General features: G+C 41.9%; 1 pseudogene; it reads left to right on the top strand.

The window, feature by feature from the left end:
• Nucleotides 1–5,699: 5,699 nt before the first annotated feature.
• LOC113900774 lies at nt 5,700–6,896 on the top strand (annotated as a pseudogene).
• The last annotated feature ends 1,606 nt before the right edge of the window (nt 6,897–8,502 follow it).

Here is an 8,502-nt window from a genome sequence, read left to right as displayed (position 1 = left end):
TATATTCTCAAGATAAATGGCAGGTGACATAAAATCATAGTGGAGAAGGAGACACAAGGGCACTTTTATCTGAAATTTGTGTCCTTGTGATTTACTTTTTTGGAGAAGTTTAGCCAGGCTTTTCTCTCTAAGCCTAGGTGGAATTTGATGTTGATTCTGTCCTTCATGTTTGGTGATACATCCAAGAATTTCTCAGAAGACAGCTATGGATTTACCAAACAATGTTGATGGGTCATTTTCAATACATGAATCAAACATCGGTTCTCTAGCTCTATGTGCAAGATGGGGTCAGAAAAATATCAAGTTAAATGGGCTCTGTAAAAATAAATACAAAAGTAAATCTGAATCTGGGGAAATTTTCAAACAGTAAAAACTATTTAACTATGAAAACACTCTCCCAGAAGGAGTGAACAATATAAATTTGAAGGTATTTTAAAGTACTTTAAAATAAGCTTGTCAAAGCCAGAGCTGGTGAACCATCTCACCAATTCAAGTGCAAGTGATACGGCAGAGAATGCGGGAAGACCCCACCATCTGGTTTGTAATCAAGGTAGCAAGTTGTCAAGGGTGATATTGACTTCCTCTGTATCTATTTTTTAAGTAGAAGGATGGAGCGTGTGAGTCAGGTGAGGAGGTGATTAGCAGGAAAGAAAACAGAAGCCCATGTTACCAAAAGGTGAATCCCCTAAGTGAAACTCACTCTCACATATTTAACGGAATTCCTTACTTTAAAAAAAAAAAAATCTCAATTCCTTGGTTTTACAGTAGCAGCTGTAAAAGGTATGAGTGGACAGCTTGCAAAATACCATCAGAACCTGTAACTTGACAGATGTCCACTATTTGACAAACCTTTAGTGCCCAAATTATTTTCAGATTCCCCTGCACAGTGCAAGTAATAAAAGAGAGTAATGATTCCAGCTCCTTTATTTATTCATCTTACACGGAGCCTGAAAAGCCATAAACCTTGCACTGATAGATGTAAATCATCTCAGACAATTAGGTCCAATTGTCTGATAGCAAATATGAGCTCTCTGCAGTTTAAGAATCAGAAAGCCTTGGAACTCACATGGAAGTGAAGTCGGGGGAGGAAACCAGGATGCTGACTGGGAGGCAGAGGTGTAAGCAGTGGACTGCTCCCGAAGAGAGTGTTGGGAATATAAATCAGCAACCCGGGACACCTCAGCACAAACAAATGTGACACATCAAATGCAGACCGGAGGCTTTTATGTGTCCTCTTGGATGACAATAAAACCCTGGCTTTAAGTAAGGGCAAATGCTTTTTCTTCCTCGAATGCCTCACCCAAGCTTCTTCCAGTAAGCAGAAGATGCTGCTTGGAGAATAAGTGGCTTCTGCTCATCTCAGGAGCCTGTGAAACACAAAAACAAAAGGTCTGTGTGAACATATCATAGTCTTCCAGATGGGAAGCTTTACTGCGATCCTGGTGCAGGTGTTTCCAGGGGGGTTAGCATGGACCAAACCTAATAAAGAAAGCTGAGCGCCAAAGAATTGATGCTTTTGAACTGTGGTGTTGGAGAAGACTCCTGAGAGTCCCTTGGACTGCAAGGAGATCGAACCAAAAGGAAATCAGTCCTGAATATTCATTGGAAGGACTGACGCTGAAGCTAAAACTCCAATACTTTGGCCACCTGATGCAAAGAACTGACATCTTGGAAAAGACCCTGATGCTGGGAAAGATTGAAGGCAGGAGGAGAAGGGGATGACAGAGGATGAGATGGTTAGATGGCATCACCAACTAGATGGAGATGAGTTTGAGCAAGCTCTGGGAGTTGATGATGGACAGGGAAGTCTGGTGTGCTGCAGTCCATGGGGTCGTAAAGATTTGCACACACCTGAGCAACTGAACTGAACTGAAGCCTAATAAATGTGAAAATCTGTAGGCTCACTAATGTAGGTAGCATTTTGGGTTAGGAAAGCATTTTATATTTGGGTTTTTCTAAGATTCTATTTTAGAAAATGATGAGCTGAAAAACCTTCAGAGTTTTAGATGGCAACCCTAACACCCACGTCTGAATCCCACGTTGGTCTCCTTCAAAGTATGTACATTTACAGGTTTGAAAAAATAAAATAGACCCACTGATGTACTGGACTGGACTCACTAGAGAGAACGAAAAAACAGGAAGTAGAGAGTAAGCCCTGTCCACATAAATTATTACAGCACCCAGATTATAAGAACCCCAAGAGGTCCTCCATTTCAGCTCCTATTATCTGTGTAACTGACACATAGTCACACACATGTGCACAGAGGCACGCACACACTTTCTCAGACACATGATGGTTAAGCTCTGCTTGCTCCTCCCTGTCACCCATGAACTCGCTTATGCTGAGCATCAATCAGTTCATTCTCAGCATCACTGAGAGTTGGTGACAGACCCTGATTCCTCCTGAGACAGTCTGGTCCCATTTGGGAATCTCTATTAGGAAATTCATGTCCCTGGGACACGATCCAGCTCCCTCTAGTTGGGCACTAACCTCGGGGGCTGCGGAGAACTCTTTAACCCGCTGCCTGTGACCACCTTCACAAGCTTGAGGACAGCCCTCCTGAAGCCCTGAATCTTCTATTCTCCAGGGAAATGTCTCAGAAGCTTTCACCTTCCTAAAGCATGTTAAGCCTTCTTTAGGTACACCCAGCTTTTCTGTGTTCTGACGTGTGGAAGCCAGGAAGGAGTACAGAGCTCCAGGAGAACACACGCACTGGGAAGAAGTGAAAGAGGGTCCCATCCATTGTCTGTTCATGAGATAGGCAGAGTCTGTCTGCTACAACATCACTGCTCAAGTAGATATCTAGTCATAGAGAATTTTTTAGGAAACCTGTTTCTAGTGTAGCTAGTGCTACACTTGAAGCTGCCAAGATTATTTGGTATTTTAGAACCAAATGAATGGTATGGAATATATAGCATGACGTATGTGTTATGTTGTTGTTTAGTTGCTAAGTCTTGTCTGACCCTTCTGTGACTCCATGGACTGTAGCCCATCAGGCTCATGTCTATGGGATTCTCCAGGCAAGAATACTGGAGTGGGTTGCCATTTCGTCCTCCAAGGGATCTTCCTGACGCAGGGATGGTATATGTGTCTCCTGCATCTCTTGCATTTCAGGTGGATTCTTTACTGCTGAACCACCAGAGAAGCCCCATGACTGACGCAGCAATAAAAGAAAAATAATTAAAGCGAATCTGGCAATAATAACAATAGTGTGAAAGGTTTAGTCAACTCTTTGGCAATAAGGTACCTAGATTCAGCAGTGTGTGTGTGTGTGTGTGTGTGTGTGTGTGTGTGTCTGTCTGTCTGTCTGCCTGTCTGTCTGAAAAGGAAGAAATGGAGCCCCAATCACTAAATCAGGAGCAGAGCTGTAATTGTGAAATTTGGACACCTGAATCTACAGAGATAGCTGGAATTAGTTAAAATGCCTAAGGTAAACCATTTAGTGAAATGTGAATTTATTTCACTCATGCTGTGATTTAATTATTCTTTGATAATTGCTTTGTCTATGAAATGCCAGGCTGAAAACTCTGCTTAGTAATTATCTGAAAGATAGTATCCTAACCCAGGTGAGCCTCGTTGACCATCTCATTCCCCTGGCAAGAGTCCATCAGAGACAGAAATCCAGCAGACACTCTGGAGATGGCTAGGGACTTGCCAGCCCACCTAGAGAATATTCTAAACAGGCCACCCCACAGGGAGACAAGTGTCCACACTACACCTCACAGCTATCTTTTGTTAGTCTCGCTGTTGGCAGGGTGACTGACCGATGAGAGACTTACACAACTGTACATCTCATTTTTAAGACAACATTAAAAGCTGTAAGCTGTGAAATGGGTACCAGCTTTATGAACACACAGAACACCAATATGCCCAAGAAAGCACCAGCTACACACTTCTGAAACCATTCCCAGTTATTAATTGTTTCAAGTGACCTTTCCTCTCTCTGTTCATTTAATGCCAATATGCAAAATGATTTTTCGCATGAAAAGGAAACACAGCCAATAAAATAACTTAATGTTGCCTTATTTGCCTGATGTCTTAGTTTTTTTTTCTTTTTCTTTTATAATTAATTTTTCACATTTCATCAGATGCAGTATCTAATAATTTTGTCAGGTAAATGAGTTATTGAATGAAGAAGTCATACACCAATATTTCTGTAAGTGACTAGTCTTGAATGACCACATTGACTTCTATAAAGAAAAAACAAGTTACCAGTGGACTGCACCTGCCAGTCAAAAACTTTACTCGGTTCAGTTCAGTTCAGTCGCTCAGTCGTGTCTGACTCTTTGCAACCTCATGAATCTCAGCACGCCAGCCCTCCCTGTCCATCACCAACTCCCGGAGTTCACTCAAACTCATGTCCATTGAGTTGATGATGCCATCCAACCATCTCATCCTCTGTCGTCCCCTTCTCCTCCTGCCCCCAATCCTTCCCAGCATCAGGGTCTTTTCCAATGAGTCAACTCTACACATGAGGTAGCCAAAATACTGGACTTTCAGCTTTAGAATCAGTCCTTCTAAAGAACACCCAGGACTGATCTTCTTTAAAATGGACTGGTTGGATTTCCTTGCAGTCCAAGGGACTCTCAAGAGTCTTCTCCAACACCACAGTTCAAAAGCATCAATTCTTTGGCGCTCAGCTTTCTTCACAGTCCAACTCTCACATCCATACATGACCACTGGAAAAACCATAGCCTTGACTAGATGGACCTTTGTTGGCAAAGTAATGTCTTTGCTTTTGAATATACTCTCTAGGTTGGTCATAACTTTTCTTCCAAGGAGTAAGCATCTTTTAACTTCATGGCTGCAATCACCATCTGCAGTGATTCTGGAGCCCCCCAAAATAGTCTGACACTATTTCCACTGTTTCCCCATCTATTTCCCACGAAGTGATGGGACCGGATGCCATGATTTTAGTTTTCTAAATGTTGAGCTTTAAGCCAACTTTTTCATTCTCCTCTTTCACCAAGAGGCTTTTTAGTTTCTCTTCACTTTCTGCCATAAGGGTGGTGTCATCTGCATATCTGAGGTTATTGAGATTTCTCCCTGCAATCTTGTTTCCAGCTTGTGCTTCTTCCAGCCCAGCATTTCTCATGATGTATTCTGCGTATAAGTAAGCAGGGTGACAATATACCGCCTTGACGTACTCCTTTTCCTATTTGGAACCAGTCTGTTGTTCCATGTCCAGTTCTAACTGTTGCTCCCTGAAAGGCATCATAACCATAAGGGGGTGTGAAGGAATCTGGAGGTTGAAAACTAGGTCCACTTTGAACTATAACTCGCCTGTTTGTATGGAGTTGCATATTAATTTATAAATATAGGAAAGCCTGAAAACATGTGGCATTATAGTTTATCAATTTTGAAAAAGAGCTTTAAAGAACAAGTCCTTTATATCAGGGCTACAGCAGTTCAGCGTCTGCGCAGCGGCCGTGGGGCTGGAGAGGGGCCGGCTGGGGAGGCGCAGGTTGCACGGGAGCCAAAGGGCAAGCTCGGGGAAGGCGGGGCTGGCGGCAGCGGGCGCTCTGGCGCGCACTCTGGGGATGGAGGGCGAGTGCAAACGGCGCGGACAGCCCGGGGCGAGGGGGTAGGGGGCGGGGGACGGTGACGTCCCCTCCCGGGCAGCATCTGCTCCTCCGCCCTGCTGCAGGCCGAGGCGCTGGATCTGGACGAGGACGAGGGCTACCTGGAGGTGTAGAGTAAGGATGCCCCATTGATGGACACGAATTCCTTCAGCCCGCTGATGCCTGATGCCGACATCCCCTTTATCAATGATAAACCAAGTCAAGTTTGAAGATGAGCGAGATTTGAAGGCTCTTTTTATTACAGTCGATGAACCTGAAAGCCATGTTACTACAATTGAAACTTTTATTACTTACAGGATTATTACTAAGACATCTCCTGGGGAATTTGACTCCAGTGAATTTGAAGTTAGGAGACGTTATCAAGATTTCTTTTGGTTGAAAGAAAAACTTGAAGAAGCACACCCGACTCTGATTATTCCACCATTGCCAGAAAAGTTTATAGTGAAAAGAATGGTGGAACACGTTAATGAGGACTTCATTGAGACACGCAGGAAGGCATTGCACAAATTTTTGAACCGAATTGCTGATCATTGAACTCTAACATTGAATGAAGATTTTAAAATTTTTCTTACTGCACAGGCTTGGGAACTGTCTTCTCAGAAGCAGCAAGGGCCTGGATTACTCAGCAGGATGGCACAGACAGTCAAAGCGGTTGCATTGTCAATGAGAGGAGTTAAAAGTCGCCCCGAGGAGTTCATGGAAATGAATAACTACATTGAAATATTTAGCCAGAAAACAAATTTGATAGATAAAATATCTCAGAGAATCTACAAGGAAGAACGGGAATATTTAGAGGAAATGAAAGAATATGGCCCAATTTATATTCTTTCGGCATCGGAAGAAGATCTGGCTGATACTCTAAAAAGTGTTGCCAGCTGCATTGACAAATGCTGTAAGGCCACTGAAAAATGGACGTCTGGACTCTCAGAGGCCCTGCTTCCTGTCGTACAAGAGTATGTGCTTTATAGTGAAATGTTAATGGCTGTCATGAAAAGAAGAGACCAAATACAGGCAGACCTGGATTCCAAAGTTGAAGCTTTGATGTCCAAAAAGGCAATATACTGATCCGCTTATGGAAGAGATTGGAAAACTGTAAGATAAAGTGGAGTGTGCTGATAATGCCCTGAAAGCAGATTGGGAAAGATGGAAACAAAGCATGCAAAATGATATCAAGTCAGCATTTACAAAAATATGGCCGAGGAGAGCATCCTCTGTTGTGAACAGGGTCTTGCTGCATGGGAATCCTTCCTTACATCACAGACAGATCTCCACTTGGAAGAAGCCTCTGAAGATAAATTGTAATCTCATTGAAGACCTCTGTGTGATCTTTGGAAGATAATGTCTGTTAGCCAAAGTTATTCTTTCCCAATGAGTTGGATCCTTTCTAGAGTGGATGAAAAGTATTTCACACTATCTGGAAAACCAACAACTTAAAGCTCAGGTGTTCCAGATCATTGATATAAATTTGGATATATATATATATATATATATATATATATATATATATATATATAAATATTTAGTTTAGTTTTAACTATGTTCTTAAATTTGTATGCCAATAATTATACATAAAAAAGTTTTTTCTTAAATATTTGTCTGAGGAACATGTCATTTTAAACATGTATAATATCATGTATGAAACGAGTCGCCAGTCCAGGTTCGATGCACGATACTGGATGCTTGGGGCTGGTGCACTGGGACGACTCAGAGGGAGGGTATGGGGAGGGAGGAGGGAGGAGGGTTCAGGATGGGGAACACAGGTATACCTGTGGCGGAATCATTTCGATATTGGCAAAACTAATACAATATTGTAAAGTTTAAAAATAAAATTTAAAAAAAGTAAAAAAAAAAGAAGAAAAAAAATATATGGTAAAGACTCAGTTTTAATAAAAAGTTTAATATGAAAAAAAAAAGAACAAGTCCTTTGTATCAGTGAGAACAGAGAAGACAAAGGTGTGCTGGTTCTCTGCCTTCCAAGCCATTGGCTCCAAACACAGGGCCAGACATAGCACTGATTCATCTTCTTTGGTTTCCTTAATGTATTTTATATTAGACCTGTCTTGTAATTCTTTGAAAATGTTTTCATAGAGCTTTTCACATCAAAGAGGATTCTTTCTCTTTATTTCCTAACTTGTCTGAGAAAGTTTACTTGTTTATCCATCCTGACAGCTGGAAGATAATAAATGAATACCTGGCTTTAGACCTCTATCTGTCCTGGGCCAAATGCACTTCAGGATGTTATGTAGAGGCCTGAGTTTAAGCCCAGACTTCCTAAACAAAAGGTACATGACTCAGGCCAGCCTGTGGCCATGTTTGACTTATCTCACATATGAAATCGGGATAATGAGACTTCATTCATGGGGTTTCAAGGAATAATCAAGTGATGTGATGACTGTTAGAATGCTCTGTAAATAGTTGAAGGGTAGGTACAGATTCGGTTCTGTGTTTCTATCTCACCAAAGACTGGATGGAGGAGGAACAGGTCAATTTCAAGCAGTGACTCACACCTTCCTCTGAATGTGAGAACCTTGTGGAGGGCAATTAATAAACAGCCCATTTTCTACAATTGTCTAAAGCAGGCTCCCTCACTGACCCAGATGTGGATTCACAGTGCCCCACCTAGAGAACTCTGAGTGAGCACTATTTGGCATCAACGTAGTAATTAAATACAGCGACAAAGCAGATCAGGTCCTAGGAATGTTAACCTCATTATCACCCTCTCACAGCGACTTGCCTAAGAGTTAACAGTCATTAAAGCTCTGCTGCTCATCCGATCAGAATATTAAATTAATCAGTGCCTCCCTGACACAAATATCATGGATGGAGTTAATCCTTTGCTTTGTACATATCAAAAAGGATATGTAGAGTCTTTGGACAAACTTTCTAATATTTTTCACCATTTTAATTATTTCACATAGG

Source organism: Bos indicus x Bos taurus, chromosome 11 (genome assembly GCF_003369695.1).
Source record: "Bos indicus x Bos taurus breed Angus x Brahman F1 hybrid chromosome 11, Bos_hybrid_MaternalHap_v2.0, whole genome shotgun sequence".
In the NCBI taxonomy this organism is placed as follows: domain Eukaryota; kingdom Metazoa; phylum Chordata; class Mammalia; order Artiodactyla; family Bovidae; genus Bos; species Bos indicus x Bos taurus.
This window is presented reverse-complemented; position numbering and strand designations above follow the sequence as displayed.